Here is an 18,066-nt window from a genome sequence, read left to right as displayed (position 1 = left end):
TTGCCCCTTGTCCTATCATTGGTTGTCACCGAGAAGAGCCTGGCTCCATCCTCCTGACACTCACCCTTTCCATATTGATAACCATGAATGAGGTCGCCCCTCAGTCTCCTCTTCCCCAGCTCCAGAGCCCCAGCTCCTCAGCCTTTCCTCACACGGGAGATGCTCCACTCCCTCCAGCATCTCCGTGGCTGCGCTGGGCTCTCTCCAGCAGTTCCCTGTCCTGCTGGAACTGAGGGGCCCAGAACTGGACACAATATTCCAGATGCGGTCTCACCAGGGCAGAGCAGAGGGGCAGGAGAACCTCTCTGACCTACTGACCACCCCCCTTCTAATCCCCCCCAGGTCCCATTGCCCTTCCTGGCCACAAGGGCCCAGTGCTGGCTCATGGTCACCCTGCTGTCCCCAGGACCCCCAGCTCCCTTTCCACTACACTGCTCTCTGACAGCTCGTTCCCCAGCGTATACTGGGCTTACGCTGATCTCCCTTTACACACAGGAACCCCTCTTCGGCCTTGGGAAAGCGCCGAAGCGCTCGTCCTTCCCCCCGAGCAGCGGGATGGGCCGCTACACCTGTCCCCCCGTGTCCCGCCCCCCGCTCCCCTCAGGTGCGGTCGCCCCCCGCCCCTGGGCCGAGCCGCGGGCAGCCCCGTAGCCCGCCCGCCTGTCGCCCTGGCAACGCCCCCCGCCCGCCGCCTCCCCCCACCTCCCCCGGAGCCACGCCCCCTCGCTGAATATTCATGACCCCCGGCGCGGGGAGGGGGCGGAAGCGGAAGCGGGAGACGGTTTCCGAGGAGCCCGGTATAAAGCGGCCGCTGGTGCCGGTGTCGCCCGCCGCGCTCGTGCCGCCGTGAGTGACTTCGCTCCTCCCTCCTCCCCCCCCACCCTCCCCGCCGGCACCGCCGCCTCCCCCCGCCCGCCGCACGGAGCAGGTCCCGGGTGCAGGGGGAGACCCGGGGGCAGGTAAGGCGGGCGGCGGGTGAGGGGCCTCGGGGGGCGGTTGGGCTGTGTGGAGAGAGGAGGGGGGTGGGGAGGCAAGGAGCGGCTGGGGACCTGTGGGGTGAGGGGGATGAGGGGCTGGTGGGGGTGAGGAAGGGTTTGGGGTGAAGGTGAGGAAGGGTTTGGGGTGAGGAGGAGGAGGGGCTGGTGAGGAAGAGCTTGGGGTGGGAGAGATTTTAGGGGAAGGGTGAGGAAGGGCTTGGATAGGGGAGATGAGGGGCTGGTGAAGGTGAGGAAGGGTTTGGGTTGAAGGAGATGAGGCGGTGGGGAAGGGTTTGGAGTGAGGGAGAAGAGGGGCAGGTGAAGGTGAGGAAGGGTTTGGGGTGAAGGAGATGAGGGGTTTGGTGAGGAAGAGCTTGGGGTGGGAGAGATTTTACGGGAAGGGTGAGGAAGGGCTTGGATGGGGAGATGAGGGGCTGGTGAAGGTGAGGAAGGGTTTGGGGTGAGGGAATGAGGTGGTGGGGAAGGGCTTGGGATGAGGGACTGGTGAAGGTGAGGAAGAGTTTGGGGTGAAGGTGAGGAAGGGTTGGGGTGAGGAGGATGAGGGGCTGGTGAGGAAGAGCTTGGGGTGGGAGAGGATTTGGGGGAAGGGTGAGGAAGGGTTTGCATGGGGAGGTGAGGGAATGGTGAAGGTGAGGAAGGGTTTGGGGTGAGGGAATGAGGTGGTGGGGAAGGGTTTGGAGTGAGGGAGAAGAGAGGTTGATGGAGGTGAGGAAGGGTTTGGGATGAGGGAGACGAGGGGTGGGCGAACATGTGGAAGGGTTTGGGGTGAGGGGGAGGAGGGGTTTGGTGAGGAAGAGCTTGAGGTGGGAGAGGATTTGGGGGAAGGGTGAGGAAGGGCTTGGATGGGGGAGATGAGGGGCTCGTGAAGATGGGGAAGGATTTGGGGTGGGGGAGGGTTTGGAGTGAGGGGCTGGTGAAGGTGAGGAAGGGTTGGGGTGAGAGGGATGAGGGGCTGGTGAGGAAGAGCTTGGGGTGGGAGAGGATTTGGGGGAAGGGTGCGGAAGGGCTTGGATAGGGGAGATGAGGGGCTGGTGAAGGTGTGGAAGGGTTTGGGGTGAGGGGGAGGTGAGGCTGGTGAGGAAGAGCTTGGGGTGGGAAGGGTTTTAGGGGAAGGGTGAGGAAGGGCTTGGATGGGGAGATGAGGGGCTGGTGAAGATGGGGAAGGATTTGGGGTGAGGGAGAAGAGAGGGTGGGGAAGGGTTTGGGGTGAAGGTGAGGAAGGGTTTGGGATGAGGGGCTGGTGAAGGTGAGGAACGGTTTGGTGTGGGGGGGATGAGGGGCTGGTGAAGGTGAGGAAGAGTTTGGGGTGAAGGTGACGAGGGGTTGGTGAAGATGGGGAAGAGTTTGGGGTGAAGGTGAGGAAGGGTTTGCAGTGAGGGAGATGAGGGTTTGGGGTGAAGGTGGGGAAGAGTTTGGGGTGAGGGGCTGGTGGAGGTAAGGAAAGGTTGGGGAGATGTGGGTGAGACTGAAGGTGAGGAAGGGCTGAAATGCTTTTGGGTGAAGGAGTTATGGGGCTGGAGAGGTGAGAAAGGGATGAGGAGCTTTGGGCTAAGGGGTGTGCAGAGCTGTAAAGATGGGAAGGGGCTGAGGAGCTTTAGGGTGAGAGAGATGTGAGTCTGCAGAGGAGGGAGAGGGATCAGAAATTAGGAGAGTGAGATGAGGGGACATGGGGCTGCAGTGGTGGAAGTTGGAAAGGGTTGAGCTCCATGGTGAGGGCTTGGGCCAAAGGAGATTTGGAGCTGCAGAGGCTGGGAAGAGATGAGGAATGAATGGTAGGATGAGTAAGGTGAGGTTGGAGAGGCTCAATTAGGGTGTCTGGGATAGTCCTAATGAGGTGAAAATGGGATGAGAAGGTGGCCAAGTGCTGCTTTGGGATTATAATGGGTGGTGAGTCTGCTGGAAGAGGGCTTGACAAAGGGACTAAAGATGAAAAGGCACGTTGCTTTTCAGACTGTTAAACTTCACTAGTCTGCCATTTGAATAATTCCACACTTAATCTGTAACCTGATCTCAGTGCTTTACCATAAAACAGTTGAGTCTGGCCTCACCTAGTCTGATATGATGATGGGAGAGGACTGGGGGAAGAAATTTCTTAGCACTTAATTCTTAAACCTCCCATGAAAGCTGCAGTTTTCCTTAAGATAATATTATCAGTGATGTGCAGCCCTAAGGTGCCCCTTTTTTAGTACCTTTAGCAGGTGCTGAAGCTGTTTGACCTTGAAAAATACTCTCCCTGTGGGGCACTTTTCTGTTGTAGTGACTGGTCTCTGGTGTGTATAGAGGGCAAAAAAGGAGTGGAGGGAAAGATGTGGCCAAAGGCTCTGACTTGGCACTGGGTGCATTGAGTGAATCAATGTTGTTAGAGCTTGGCTAATGCAGCGAATTACAAATGGGAAAGGACAGGAAAGATATTGCAGGATGTTGGACAGAGGAGGCGATTTCTCCTTCAGGGAAGGAGAGATGGCACAAGATGTGGACCCATAGGGATCGGCAGCACTGGAAGTGCAGAGTACAGGTAACTGCAGTGTTATGAGGATTCCTGAGAAGAAAATGCGCTGTTATAGCGTGTATCCCTACTGCTGTGGAAAAACCTCTCCAGTATGATCTGTGTCATGTTCCACTGCCTCAATCAGACCCTACTATAAAATATTTAATGAAATATGGCTTGAGCAGGTGCTTGAGCTCAAAGAAAGCAAACTGGTATATACTTTCTGCCCACCCTCTCCCTCCAGAAGTCAGGGGGTTTTGTACCTATCTAGCAGAAGTGGTTGCTGATGTGATTGCAGCAACATAATTTGTGCATGCCTTCTTCCCTCACACCAATATTGCAGACGATAAGGTCTTCCTCATTTGTTTCATTTTGATGACTATACCGGATTGATGAAATATTCAACAGGCCTCATTTTTCCTTTCCTAAATAAGGAAAGGGGTTTCAGACAAAAGATTAAGGCATTTAGCTGACATTCTATAATACAAATATGCTATAAATGCTTCCAGAGGTACTTTTAGCTGTAAATTTGAAAAGCTGACACTACCTTAATCTCCTAAAACTGCATCCCGTGGTCTCCGAGGCATCTGAAAACATCAATGAGTTCCTGTGTCTGTCAAAGGTAGTGGCAGCTGCTATCTTGGAAGTGAGAGCTTCATTCCTGTACTAATGAGATTAAATTGGGTATTTAAGGGAGTTTTCATGACAAAATAACAGTTTCCATGATGTAATGGATGGGATCAGTGGAATGGCTTCTATTTTGGTTGGGGATTTGTAATATTAGAGGCCAGTTTACATGTGTTGGCTCGTGCCTCTGAGCAAGTAAATTATAGCAGTTCTTGCACTTAATTGTTTGACTGAGGCATCTTCAGTAAAATTGAAAACGTATAGTTCTATAGATAACTCTCTTGTGTAATGTGTGTTAATTCCTGCGGGAACCTGCTGCTCCCTGGGAGTTTGCGAAAGGAATGAGCAGTATCTGCTGACATGATCTTGTTTGGATGCTGTGAGGGCTGCTTGCAATTGAAAGTAATCCTCTCCCTCAAAGTTAAAATGTATCTTAGCAGTTCTGTCTGTTTTAAATACACTTGGGTTGTACTGCCTTAAGCTAAGGGAGGATGTCTTCTGCTGGAGGTGTCCTTCATTAGTGGTGAGAAGGTGGCTAGAAGACTGACATAGCTGGTGAACTTGCTGCTCCTTCTGTGTCATGCCATGACAAAATTTATGAAATACGATGTTCTTAATGTGTCTTTTCAGTGTGGCAACACAAGGGGAATATTTACATGGCTTCCAACAATGCATGGTGTAACTCCGACCGAAACAATACATGTAGGTCTAAGTACATGTCACCTTAATTTTTCACACTGAAGCAAATGTGTAGCCTAATTGAGGGGCTTTCTGAAGCAACTGCCTTTATTCTGCCATGGGGAAATACAGGCTCTGAGCAGCTTAGAGGAAGCAGGCTGAATTTGGAGCCATCTCACAAGGCTGTGACCTCAGAGGTTAATTGATTACCTTTAAACTCGCTCCAGTCCTGGATTCACTGACAGCTGGAAAGTTAGCTCTTGATAAGTTAATATTGCTCTGCTTGTGTGCCAAGGCTGGAATGTGTGGACTCTGCCTCTGTTGCTGTATAAACTTGTTTTAAACGGATCGTTTCTAAAAGCTTTGAGAATACTAACATTGGATGGTATCTGCAGAGTATTTCACCAGTGAAACTGCATTTAATGTCTGGAAAAAAAACCAACTTCTTGAAGTCAGAATGTTTTGCCAACTGAGAGTAGCTTAGAAAAGATACTTAAGGTTTGAGAGGCATCTTAAAAATGCCCAGGTAGGAAGCTGATGGCTGAAATGACCCACAAGCTGCTGGATAATGTCTGTGGTTGTGAATACAGTTGCATGTAACACTTCTGTACTTTGAGCAGACACTGATTTAAGCAATAAATAGTTCCCTTTCCCAGTAGCATTTGATCTTGTCTAGTGTAATCTGTAAACTCTGCCTGTGGTATTCTGCTGTTCTTACCTTCAAGCTTCAATTCCTCAAGCAGGTACCCAGTTTCACCCGCTGTATGTGGGCACCTCTATTTGCACGTTAGGCAAAAACAGTGAAATCCTTTCTCACTGCCCATCACAGAAGCTGCAGCCGGCAATTCTTTTTGAGCTGAACTAGCAGTCTGTACCTCTGCTGTTACTCCTAACAGCAGAAGCTGCCCTGAAATACTTGCACCAAATGATTGAGCAGTGTATGTTGAGCAACAGTGCATGTGTGGTGGTGTCATGCTTGAGTTAAAAAACAGGCTTCACTTTTGCTTCAGACTGACTTTAATGTGGGGGTCAGTGTAAAAGCAAAGCTACTAGAGTTGAAATGGGGCTTTCCAGTTGATCTGCCAGGGGAGCTGCTATGGAAGTGATGAGGCTGTCGCGTAGTGGAGGGGGAAGCTTTAGCAGCTTGCAGAGTAACTGGTAACATGAACTATTTTGTGCTGCGTTTGGGTTTTGCAAGTGTCACTCCCCTTTACTTGCAATACTTGCAAGGTCCCAGGCTGTGACATATTCCAGCTGTAGGCGTAAGATTCATCAAAACTGCGCTGACAAGTGGCATAACCCTGTGTGCAGTTCTTTCCATTAAAGAAGGCTTAACTGATTTGCTAACTATTCTGTTAGAGCTCCTGGTCCTTCAACTTGCAGCCCTACTAAACAGCTTCCTTTCAGCAGGGTGGTTAACTTGGGGAATACAGAGCGCAATGCTTGTCACTTGGCTTCATACACTGGTGCTAAACTGTTGTGAGTGTCTGAAACACTGGAATGCTTTTCCTAAGCAGAGCATTACACCTGCTCAGTAACTGCTTTAACAAGTCCAATCATATTTCTAGCAGAGCTGTGTGTTGAAGTCACCATACAGAAGCAGAAAATACAAATTATTTTGGCAAATCCGGTTGCCAGGCAGTTGAAGCAGAATGCCTGCTGTCAGGGTGAGTGATGCTGTGTGTGTAGCTTGACACAGAGCTGGTGTTTCAGTTTGAGAGTCACCTTCCAGACAGGAGATCCTGGGCAGCCCAAAAACCAAGCCTGGGAGCAGACACTTAAACTGTGGAGCTATGTGCTGTGGACTAAAGACTTTACATGCTTTCAGTAAGCTGCTGCTCGTCAGGTGACTGTTTTAAGGTCAGCAGCTTATCAGTAACCCACACATCTTGCATTTGGGTCACAGCCCTACTCAGAGTAACCACCCAAAATTTACAGCGGTAAAGGATCTTGTATCCTCCAGCTGGGACTAAAGGGTCTCTTGAATCCTTATGCTGAATAGTTATTGCTGTCTTGAGTAAACTGGTTATTCTGTTATGCTTGTGTATCACAGTTCACTCCTTTCAGAGTGGAATAAGATACTCTGCATGAAAAAGAGCTGAGTTCATACTATTAAATCGAGACCTGATAGAGTTGCTGGAGACTGAATTTGCCTCAAGTTTAAGCTGAACTTTAGGCATCTCAGCAGGGCATTCGGAGCTCCACAGTGTCTGAGTTAGAGTGGTTTGTGTGCTGTGAACTGCCATCTTAGGGAACCTGGCACATGGTAGCTTAACTAAAGCCCCTTAGTGCTGGTATTTCCAACAAGTGCTGTAAAGCCATTTAGACAGCAGCTGGCATATTGCATTAAAACAACTTGGAAGAAGTAGCCAGCTTTCTCATCAAACTTACTCTTGGCAAGTGACTCTGGCAAGCATCAGGACATAAGGCTTTTGTTGGGTAACGATTTGGTTTGGCTTAGGAGCTGCTTCTGACCTTGGTTTTGCTCATAGTCCGCTTGAACGTGAATCTCAATATATAGATGATGAGAACTTGGTCTCTACAACATGGAAAACTAATAAAACTCTTCTCCAGCTCTAACTGGATTTTAAGGCTTGCTCTCCAGGACTCCCATCTATGAAGTATATAGGCTATTAAACTGGTCTCTTTAGCTTTAGAACACCTGGCTGGCTGGACACTTTAGGTTTGACTTGCCATTTATTTTGCAGTGTTATATGAAGACTGACTAATCTGGGGACCCGAGGTGTTCCAGGAGTGGACCAAGACCTACTTTCCTTACAAGACTGAAATTGTCAGTCAATAGCTGCTATACTTTTCTGATGGTATAAAAGGGTAGAAGGTAAACAAAGAGCCCTAAGGAATAGACTGAAGATGCTTTTAAAAATCTTGACGTGTAAACAGCAGCAGGAAAGCATTACCCCCAAATTGTTTTGCTAAACTATATCTGAGGTGGATTTTATTGACGTTCAGGGGAGAGCAAGGCTGTTGCTTTTAGTAGAGTGGAGAGGGAACTTAGTTTCCTCATCTTGTTTTAAATGAGAGCTCTAATGTTTTTGTAACTGAAATTGAAACCAGTGTTATGCTGACCCTGCATATTTTCTATCCTCTGCTGGCTGGCCTGGACTACTTCTGCATGCAGCATAGTTCATTTATTTTGGAGACTTGAAAACAAGCCATTATCACCCTTTGGTGCCAGATAAATAAATGATCTAACTGGAGGCTGAACCCAAAGTGTTCTTTTGTAAAAGCACAACTGCATGTCACTCTTATCATCTTTATTCTGTCCTTGAATATATGATCCATCTTCCTGGACCACATCCAGAAACCAGTGGCTTAACACAACAAGCGATGACTACGGAACAGTCAGATTTCTTTGCCACTTAATTTTCTATCATCACTTACATGCAGCAAGTGGTCTTCCAGACTACACTTATTCTGAGCGCTGTGTAACCTAAAAATTGCTTATCAATCATGTGGGAGTACAAATAGGAAGAACAGGAATCAACTATTATAGTGTTGATGCTGGATTTTTTCGCTGCTTGGTAACAAGAGCTTCAGGATTTTTTTTTTTTTTTTTGTGGGGAGGGAAAAGGTGCAGGGCAAAAATACTCCTTCCATTTTACAAGGGGAATATCTGAGCAAGCAAAGTGGCCTGTGCAGTCTGGCTCTGGGTACTCCCAGAGGAGCGATTTGACAGTCTGAACTATTGCTCCTTAGAGTAGTGTGGTTGGCCAGCTAAGTCCCAAGAGTTCAAAAAAATAACCCAAAACAAATGCACAACTTGCTTTAACACTAACACATCTAGAGCACATGTCCTGTTTGCTGTCTGAAATGTATCTGGGGGAATCAGCTCATGATGGAGGTTTGTTCTTGTTCTTTTTCTTGGCTCTTGTTCTGCTTCTAACTTTGTAGAGACGGAAAAGGCTTACATGTCTCAGTGTGGGAGTTATCCTGATTGTTTGCAGCACTGTAGCACGTCTGTAGCTCCAGCCACCATTCACATTGGTTGTCACAGCCTCAAAGTCAAATTTTGCTCCTTCAGTGGGCTGAAAAGGGGAGTGACTTGACAATTACCTGTACCCTTCATGTTTCTACAGCCATCACTGGCTTTAGAGTTGGAGCTTTTTCTGCCACCTTGCTTTCAAATCACTGTTCCAATTTGTCATCTTCTGTACTATCTGTTCCAAACTCTCAATATGCAGATGCGTGGTCAGTAGATCTCTCAGCCCACTGCCAAAATGGCGTTGAACCAGATAAGATGTGTTCTCTTCCAGATCGTCACTCTGGGATAGCTTGCATGACAACTCAGGATGCTCTTTGAAAATAATAAACCTTTTGGCCTTATAGTACTAGTGGGATCTCTAATCTTCTTTGTATCCTATGAGCTGGACTGGAGTGCTCAATAAAAGCATAGCTACTGTGGCCTTTCCACTGTATAGTAGCTGTACATAAAAGGGTTTGGGTTCCCATCCAGTGAATCTTGTGCTAGCATTTTCCATTGATGCCTGTTCATCTAGTAGGCTTGATATTTAATTGTTAATAATACTTTTACTGGTTTGGAACAGTAGGATATACTTATGGGCAAGTCAAAGTCTTTGGTGTGATGACTTAAGATAGATCCTTACTATGTCTCAGGCTATTCTTAGCCTGTTCGTGGCTGGATCTAATTAATATCACTATGTAAAACCTAATGAGTCTCAGGGATCATTGGTATAAATTTGGCTCTGTACTCCTTGAACAGATTTCTTTGCATCTTCCTATATCTGCACAAGCATGGAAAGATACTTACACAAATAAAAAATTGCTCAATAACTGCAAACTGCTAAATGTACATGTTCATCAGGCTACAAACTTCAACTCATCCAGCAGCCCAACATGGCACAGTATTTCCCTGAGCTGTATGTAACAGCTTTCTTTTCCTCATTAACCACACTCATAAATTAATGCTCTTTCCAAGAGATCAGTTCCAGTTCTGTGTTAAGGCTGGTTACTGAATAACTGGTTGTAATGAATGCCGGAATTTATCATAGGGACAATAATAGCTACACTGTTCCCTTAACTTCAGCCTCTTTCAGAAGCTTTTGGTCAACAGACTCACTGTCTGGGTGGCTGTGTAAGGAGTGTGTGTAGGTATTTCTAAATATCTTAAGTTCCTTGAAAGATCCTGCAATTAAGTTTCCTTGATTGTGGATCACCACCTCATTCTGCCTACTGGGAACTTAGTAATTATGTCCCTGATGACCTTCACTGATATTTGAAGTTTTAGAAGCTTTCAACAGATAAAACCACAGGCTGGTAAGTGGCCCATGGGCAGACATCCCTACTAGAGAAAGCTTTAAATCCCTCCATAGCAATTACTGTATTAACACTGAATATATACACCGCAGCTCACAAAAGACAAATTTTGAGTAGGGAATAAGACTTCAAAATTGCTGCATTCCAAATGATTTGGAGATCTTGCCTCTAGGAAATGGGACAAGCAGGTGCAGCTCTGTGCTTCAAGCATTCTTGGTAAAATTGCTTTGAATTTGAAACAAAAGTCTGAACTAGAGAGCTGTTCTAGGAGCAGTGTAATAGTTCCCTAAGGTTTAATACTAAGGGTATATTGTCTAATAAGGGCAAAGTCTAATGCTGATGTGTTTAAATACTTTTCTGTGTTATAACATCTTCCCCATGCAGTATACTGTCTATCTTGCACAATGAAAGCAACATGTTATCTCCAGTAAGAGCGTTCAGTTCACTAACATTGCATCTACCTGTAACTTGGAAAATGAGTGGAAGCCTGCCAGTGACCAAGTATTAAATAAAAATGAGTTCCTTCTATGACAGGCCAGCATCCTTTCTGATTCTTATCTGGTGGTGTTATGCTAGTGCTGTTATGCTTCATTTTCTTGCTCACTGTTGATGCAGGGATTAAATAACTTCCTTTTTAATTGTCTGGGTAATAGTGATATCTTTTCAAATAATAAGAGTGCTGGCCAATTCTTGGCTTTCACTGAAGGAACTTTTTAAATATTGGAGAGCAAACCAGGAAGCCCAGTCTAGAAACTTCTCAGCTCTGTGTCTGACAAAGCAAGCAAGGGCCCAGAACTTTCCTTTATTAAGGTGTTAGCCACTCAGAACAAACTGTATCTCTAAGTTGTTTGTTGTGAGCAGGTAAGACTAAAGCTATGCAAATGTCTTTTTGCATCTGAAAGGGTTTAGGCTTGTAATAATGCTGTCACGCTTACAAGAAAATATAGGAGGCTTACATGACCGAATACATCACAAGTTGTTTCTATCTGGGCTTGTAGTTTAATGTCAGGTCTACATTCCCCGGACTCTGAAGTAGAAGGTTAGACACAGACTTAAACTGCAGATTAGGCAGGTAAAGCCTGGAAGTCTGGGTGGCTTTTCTCATCAAGTGCACAGTTTAATTTATGGTGTATGGCAGATGTATCCAAAGTGACAGACAAGTGTCACTGTTCGTGATCTACTGGGATTTGGAGGATGGATTTCAGTGTATGACTGCCAACACTTCTGAAATCAACTTAATTGCAGCAAATGGTAGGAAGTGTTTAATAAAAAGCATGTGAGAAGGTGTGTGTGTGTGTGTTCAGTTTATTTTCCATTCAGCAAAGAAATATGGGATCAAGTCACTCTTGATCCTACCCAGATGGCTGCGTATGTTTCCCCATTCCTGTCCTAAAGTAAACTGGAATATGTTTTGCACTATTCTTCAGTAGGAATTTCATTTCATACCAAACCTGGGAGTTGTGCGTATGCTACTTCCAGTTCCATGTTTTGAAGGCTTGTGTATTTGCAGAGTTTTGGCCTTCATGCCAGCAAAGGTTTAAGCCTGGTTGAAGCTGATGGTTACAGGACAAGTATTCTTTCATCAAGGAGAATACAGGATATAGTTGCACATTTTTATATTCGTCCTGTTTCTCTAGACTTCATGTACAATGAGTGGTGAGACAAGGACATGCTGAGTCCTCAAAGGAAGGTGAGCTGAGAAAGTTTTCCAAGCCAAAAGCTTGTTTTTATCTGTGGTCCAACTTGTGTAAGTAGGAATAACTTTGCAGACATTGCATTAATTATTTTCCTGCAGAATTTATTTTTTCCTGGTAAACCAATAATTTTTTACCCTCTCTCGACCCCAATTAAATTATCTTAAACTCTGCTTGACTGAAAATGGGAGTGTAAGTGAAGGATGTCACATCATGGCTGTTTAAATGTAGAATTGCAACTTAGAAATTTATTTTAAACCCAAAAGGTACTTAAAGATTTAAAACAACAGAAGTAACCTTTTGGACTATGTGTTGCTATATAGTGATCTGTATGTCTCCAGATAAGTTCATGGGTCAAAAGTCTGGCTATTTTTTTTTTTAAGAAATATTTTTATAGAGGAAATCTGTCTGACTTAGGAATTTTCTACTGGAAGAACAAAAACTTAGAACTGTTACCGGATAATAAATGCAGTTCGCTCAGATGAGATTAACAGATGTGGTGCCCCTGTTTTGTCTGTTAAATTTTGGGCACTACACAAAACAACATTAAGAAACTTCAATTCTATTTAGGCTCTTAATATATCCTTAAATGTTTTAGGTTTTATGCTTAACTGTGCATTGCTTGAATCATAGAATCTCCTGAGTTAGAAGGGACCTTATTTCTTCAAATCTTATTTCTTCAAAAATCTGGCAGGTGATTGTTCGAACAGTAAACACATTAGTTTATTGCATAAGGTGGTACTTTAAGTTGAAAGGTAAAATGACTAAGCATGGCCACCAAAATAAGAGCCCAGAAGGGCAAGCTATGATTTTTCATTCAAATAAGCTTCAACAACGATGACATTTTTCACCTTAAGGGCTCTGGAGAGATCACTTTGTGTTCCTTAAACAGCTTTTTACATTTGAAACCTACTGTCAGGCTTTAAGAAGAGTCATTTGAGGTGATCTTCACCTTTATTATAACACTAGGACAAAAGTAAGAACATGGACTTTCAACGGGAGCCTGACCTGGGTTTTGCTTCTCTGCTACGATCTACAAGTCTTCCTGGAAAATGTGTAATCCCTTCTCCAGTTAACCATGCTAGCGGGAACAATGTTTGAATAAACATTTCCAGTTTATGTTTTAATTTCACTATCCTTTGCTGTCTTTGTAGCCCTCTGTTCAGTAAACCTACTCTCAGTGAATGAAGCAGTGATGCTTCTGAACCAACATGAGAACTCCCAAAAAGCTACTTAAAAATACTGGTTCAGAGTCAGCTACTCTTTGCTGCAAAAGATGTGGAAATTGGTGTAATGTTCTCCAAGTGCATCTGAGTGTCCTACCCAGTTCTGTGGTGGTTTCATTAAGGGTTTTCAGGCCTTCACTATAGGGCACTTGATATTTTGTTTCCCTGCTCTTAATAGCCATATATTTTAAGCAGGTATAACACTTCATATACTTAGGACTAATAGATACTCCTGTATCAAGGTAACAACTTTTTGTCTGCTCATCAAGTACCAAAGCAAGGACTTGGACAGGTACAGGGGAAAGTTGTTCCTTAGGCTGAATGGCAAGTTAATTCCAACGAACTGTTGCCTATAAACATCTTGCAAACAGTGAGGGAACCAGCCCAAAGCAGTGAAATAATTTAGGGGCAAATGTGCTGTCCCTTGTCAACTCCATGTGTGATAGATGGATTTAGCCGGTTCTGATATTAGAGGAAGGAATCCTGCAAGTGTTAACTATCTTCATGGGAACTGGCTTGGAAGCCAAGCTGCTATCTTGTACCAGAATAAACTGATAAGAGAAAGTATTCAGTTAAAAGTGGAACGGTTATTTAAAGAAATAGTATTGGAGACCTAAACCTCTTTTGAAAAGAAGAGATTAGGTAGTGTTATGCAGTACTCCTTCAAGTACCTTCATTTTGCAACTCGAACTCATCCCTTTGTAGGAATTATGACTGTCCTCCTGTTTTCCCCCACAGGTGTAAGCCTGTGTTTTCTTGTCCACCACAGAAATAAAGAATCCCTTTCTGAGATTTGTCCAGTCAAAATCACCTAACAGCTTCAGTCAGATGTATGCGTGTTCACATCATACTTTGACCTCTGTATGCAATTCATAATGCTCCTTGCTTGGGTCGCTGCTGTGGGCAGCTGTCGTCATGTCCTGGAAGACGAACATCAAGTCGGTTTTGAAAATGGATAAATTAGTAGTATATTATGGCAAGTAAAAGCTGTCAAGAGTTGATCAGGAGTGACAGATGAGGGAGCTGGAAGTGTGACATCTAGAATACTGTAAGGTCAGGCTCAGCTTTTGAGGGGAGTGGTGAGGAGCCTCTGTATACATTATCCTTTTAGGATCAGATAACAGAAAACAACGAAAGCTTAAAGCAAAGAGCTGAATGCCCTAGCTTGTGAAGTGCCCATTCTCAACAACTTCTGCTAAACCACGAAGATTAAACCAGAGCAAAGAGTAGAGGCTAAAGGTGTTGTACCAGTATTTCTTTTACCAGAGCAGCAGAGATGAAGCTGGACTGAATGTGAGTGGAGCAAGATGAGGAACAGTCAGTGGTGCAACCATAAATTTTAAGGTTAATGAAGGTGTGTGGATGACAGAACACGAATGGAGATCTATTTAACTATCTTCACGAAGCCTGTACTATTGCTGTGTGATATTACTCAAGAACAGTCCAGTAGTTTAGAGAAGGCTCCTGACAAACTGTTGAAAGGTTCATTGATCAGCTCTCATTTTGGTCGATTCTTCCTCTGGTATGTTCCGTGAATAGCTGTACTGCCTCTGAGACAGGAGATCCCGTAATGACGTTATTATTAGATGTATGTTAGACTAATCAGAAAGACTTATTAAGCAAGACACTGTTCCTGTTGATCCTTCAAATGAACACTCTGAACAAACTTCACTTGCTACTCTCCAAGTTCTACTTAATATGCATCTTAAAAATATGAAGGAGATACTCAAAGTCTTCATCTATATACACATGATCAGTTCTGGGGTCCTGAATTTAACTTGTAGCTGTTATTTACATTGAAAGTATACTCATATAGACTACGGAGTCCCTTTTCCTTCCTCTGAAGATGGCTTACACTAACTGCATTTGTATTTCGGTGTATCTTAAAACAATACAGGCACAAAACCCAACCTATTTTGCCAGGTACTCAGGTTGCTACTTCGGTTCCTGTCTCTGAACTGAATTTTCCACTTGGCTTGAGACTTCGGGACCGATCCACGATAAAAGGAGGAGAAAAATGGTTGCTTGTTCACAGACTCTAGTGAATGCGCTGCTGAGAAGAGGATCTGATGCCTTTCTGAGGATATTAGATGCTTAACAGCATAACCTGCTAACTCAGCTGCTGCACTTGAGTACCATGCGACTCTGTGTACTGAAATTCTGGCGTTTATCTTATTGTCCTGCTCTTCTCATGCAGCATTCAGTGCCTTCAAGTATTAAAGCAGCTTTACCTACCTACAGAAATACCTGTGATACTATCTGACCACAAATTCATTCTGCCTCTGAGAACAATCTCGAAAGGTTCTCTTGCTGGTATGCAATTAGCTGTGCATAAAGAGGCAACCACTAGATTAGCTTTGCTTTCTAAACGATTGTGTTTGTATAGGCTGAACTTCTCGCTACCACATTCCTTATGCCAGCAATCCTGTGTCTAGAATATGACTCAAGTGCAATCACTTTCAACCTTTCAACTAAGTAAATGTTGGCTATGATTCGTTGACCTTAAATACCATTTTTAAGCGAAGCAACTCTCCTCCTACTAGAAAAACCTTACCTAGTCCGGTAGAAACTATTTTAACAATATTTTTTTTCCTTATGAACATTCAAGAGAAAATGATTTGTACATGTACGATTGATTCTCTGAGGATGTTTTAGGTGACGTAAGGCTGCATATCTGCTAGAAACCTCCAACAGCAAATGTTTGTGGGAGACTAGATGCTTTTCAAATAGCATGTGCTGGGTTTTTTGGGGAGGATAATAGTTCGTAAGGCAAACCAGTGGTGAAATAGCATGGGTGCTGGAGCTTGTGCATCCTACAAGAGAATAGTGTCTGACAGTCATTCCCAACTTAGGTAAAAATGCCAAATTCTGACAAGACTTTGCCAAGTGTTTCATAGTTCGACAAAGTCACAAATGGGAGAGGTCTGTGTCCTTTAAATATTTCCCTGCTAGCGGGTCTTTCTGTTTCAAGTCCCAACTGCCACGCACTTGCAGCCTCTTATTATTTCAGCGTCTGTGTCAGTAAATATCTTATCCTGCCAGTTCTAACAGGGTTGCAGCTTGGCAAAACACATTACTAAAATAGCATTAGTTCCTAGCCCAGAATCAAAATATGTATTCATCAAGCTGCTCTTAAATGTGACCACCAGCTTTCTTATAAACCAGCTGTCTAAATCATATTACTTGCACTAAAATTTTCTAAAATGGATGGTTTGTAAATACACTGTGTTGGCCTAAGTGGTGTCCGTTACCTGCATTTGTTTCTCTTAGAAAGTGTAAATTTTAAAGGGTATGTTTTGCCTACTTTGCTTGAAGTACCATTTGTGGAAGTTCTTACTGTATTGTTTGTAAATGCTGTAGATCTGAAATCAGTGTGGTGATGCCACCCTTGTAGGCACTGATTTATCCGTATTATTGGCTAAACAGTATTCCTCTGGTATTATTTAATATTTATTAATTTTATTAATTACTGGTGTTACAAGGAGATCCTTAACTTTGGTTCTCTAACTTTCTTAAAATATATAGGGTGTGCATCACAGCTAGGTCAGTTCCAATGTTTATTTAAATAATTGAGAATGTAAATCAAATAGCCGTATTTCATGAACATAAATGCGTCTGTCATGCTTGGGACAGGCCTGAAAACCAGAGCAGGGAGACACTGAAGATGTTTACCATAAATCTGCTGCTCTAACCTATAGCTCTTTGTTAGTGGAAGGGAAGGGATCTCTGCCAGTTTGATCTGTCAGTTCACTCAAAGAAGGGAAAATGAGAATATTTAGTGTAATGTAATATAAGCAGTTATATCTAGCTGTTTACGAACCCTTCGGAGAAGCCGAAATGTGAGAAACCCTCTTCTGCCTCGCTTTTGTTTTCCTCTGAAGGAGTAATGATTTCCTCAGAATTAGTAAAATCCAGCCAAACCCCAACTTCTCCGTCTTCGGAGGGTGAACAAAATTCTGTGGATGCTTTCAAAATCTTAATTTAACAGCGTTTTCCTGAGATTGAATGATCTTAATGCGTTTAGGGACTGGTAACTGGAGATAATTCCAATGAATTAGACTTTGCAGACTTTAATGATATGCTAAAGGAAGTCAGCTCATGAAGATCTATGCTGTGCTCTTTTTTTGTCTTGATCTATTGAATTACTTCTGTAATTGTCTAATACATATTCTGGCAGTATTTGGGTTTCTTAAGCGTTTACAGCCTGAAGAAACCAGCCTGCAAATTTTCAGAGCAGTGAATATAATTAGTTCAAATGCCAGTACGTGAAAACAAAGTATTGCACTTTTAGTGTAGGTACGGTAACATCTGCAAGGAATATCTAATTTTGCGTATATAAAGTAATCAGTCCTGGATTGACTATTTTTTTTTTTAGGGATGAATATTCATGCAAAACACTAAGTCTCAACCTATTATAGAAAGCATTGCTCATTCTGGAGAGTAATTTGCAAACGGTTGTGCTGGTAAACTTCATTTCCCACACTGTGCAATCAGGAGAGCAGCCTTGATGAAAGAACTTGCAAAAAAAAAATAATGCTAGTGGCAACGATGTACTGATATCGAAGTTGATTCTTGCACCACCAGCCCCACTGGGTTAGACCTTGTCCTTCTGCAGGAAGGGAAGATGGTTCCAGTTAATCCACTTGGTAATGTATCAAGATGATGATAGCTTTAATTTTGTTTTCCTCTGCCCTACCTCATTGAGACAGAGGGGATGAATCCATTGACTTCTGATGGGAGATAACTGTCACGTTCGACATGGTTTAAAAACTTTTAGGAGGGCATGCTTATTCTGGCCACACTTGTGCCGGACTGAAGTTTGCCTGTGCCTATCGAACCAAATTAGTGTGTTTTCTTAATCAAAGTTGTAATTTGCAGCAGTATCGGACCACGACAGCGTATTTGCACGCCGGCCTGATCTCCATCCCCATGAGTTTGAGTTCTTTATGCTAGGTCATTATATTTTTTTTGCTATTTTGTCCATAACCGTTATCTAATTTTAGGGGTAGAAACTGCTTCTTGGAGCTGTTGTAAAGAAGGCATGTATGTGTCTTTGCTGT

At 43.9% G+C, this 18,066-nt stretch overlaps 1 protein-coding gene across 1 annotated transcript in view; it reads left to right on the top strand.

Annotated features, from left to right (window-relative positions):
* Window positions 1–832: 832 nt before the first annotated feature.
* The window catches only part of SLC45A4 (solute carrier family 45 member 4), a 57,920-nt gene continuing 40,686 nt past the window's right edge, over window positions 833–18,066 (top strand). The window contains exon 1 of the mRNA XM_065629776.1: window positions 833–959. The gene's annotated coding sequence lies outside the window, so the exon portion shown is untranslated. The remainder of the gene's footprint in view (window positions 960–18,066) is intronic.

Source organism: Caloenas nicobarica, chromosome 2 (genome assembly GCF_036013445.1).
Source record: "Caloenas nicobarica isolate bCalNic1 chromosome 2, bCalNic1.hap1, whole genome shotgun sequence".
Lineage (NCBI taxonomy): Eukaryota > Metazoa > Chordata > Aves > Columbiformes > Columbidae > Caloenas > Caloenas nicobarica.
The sequence above is the reverse complement of the archived record's forward strand: the minus strand, read 5'-3'. Positions and strand labels throughout refer to the sequence as shown.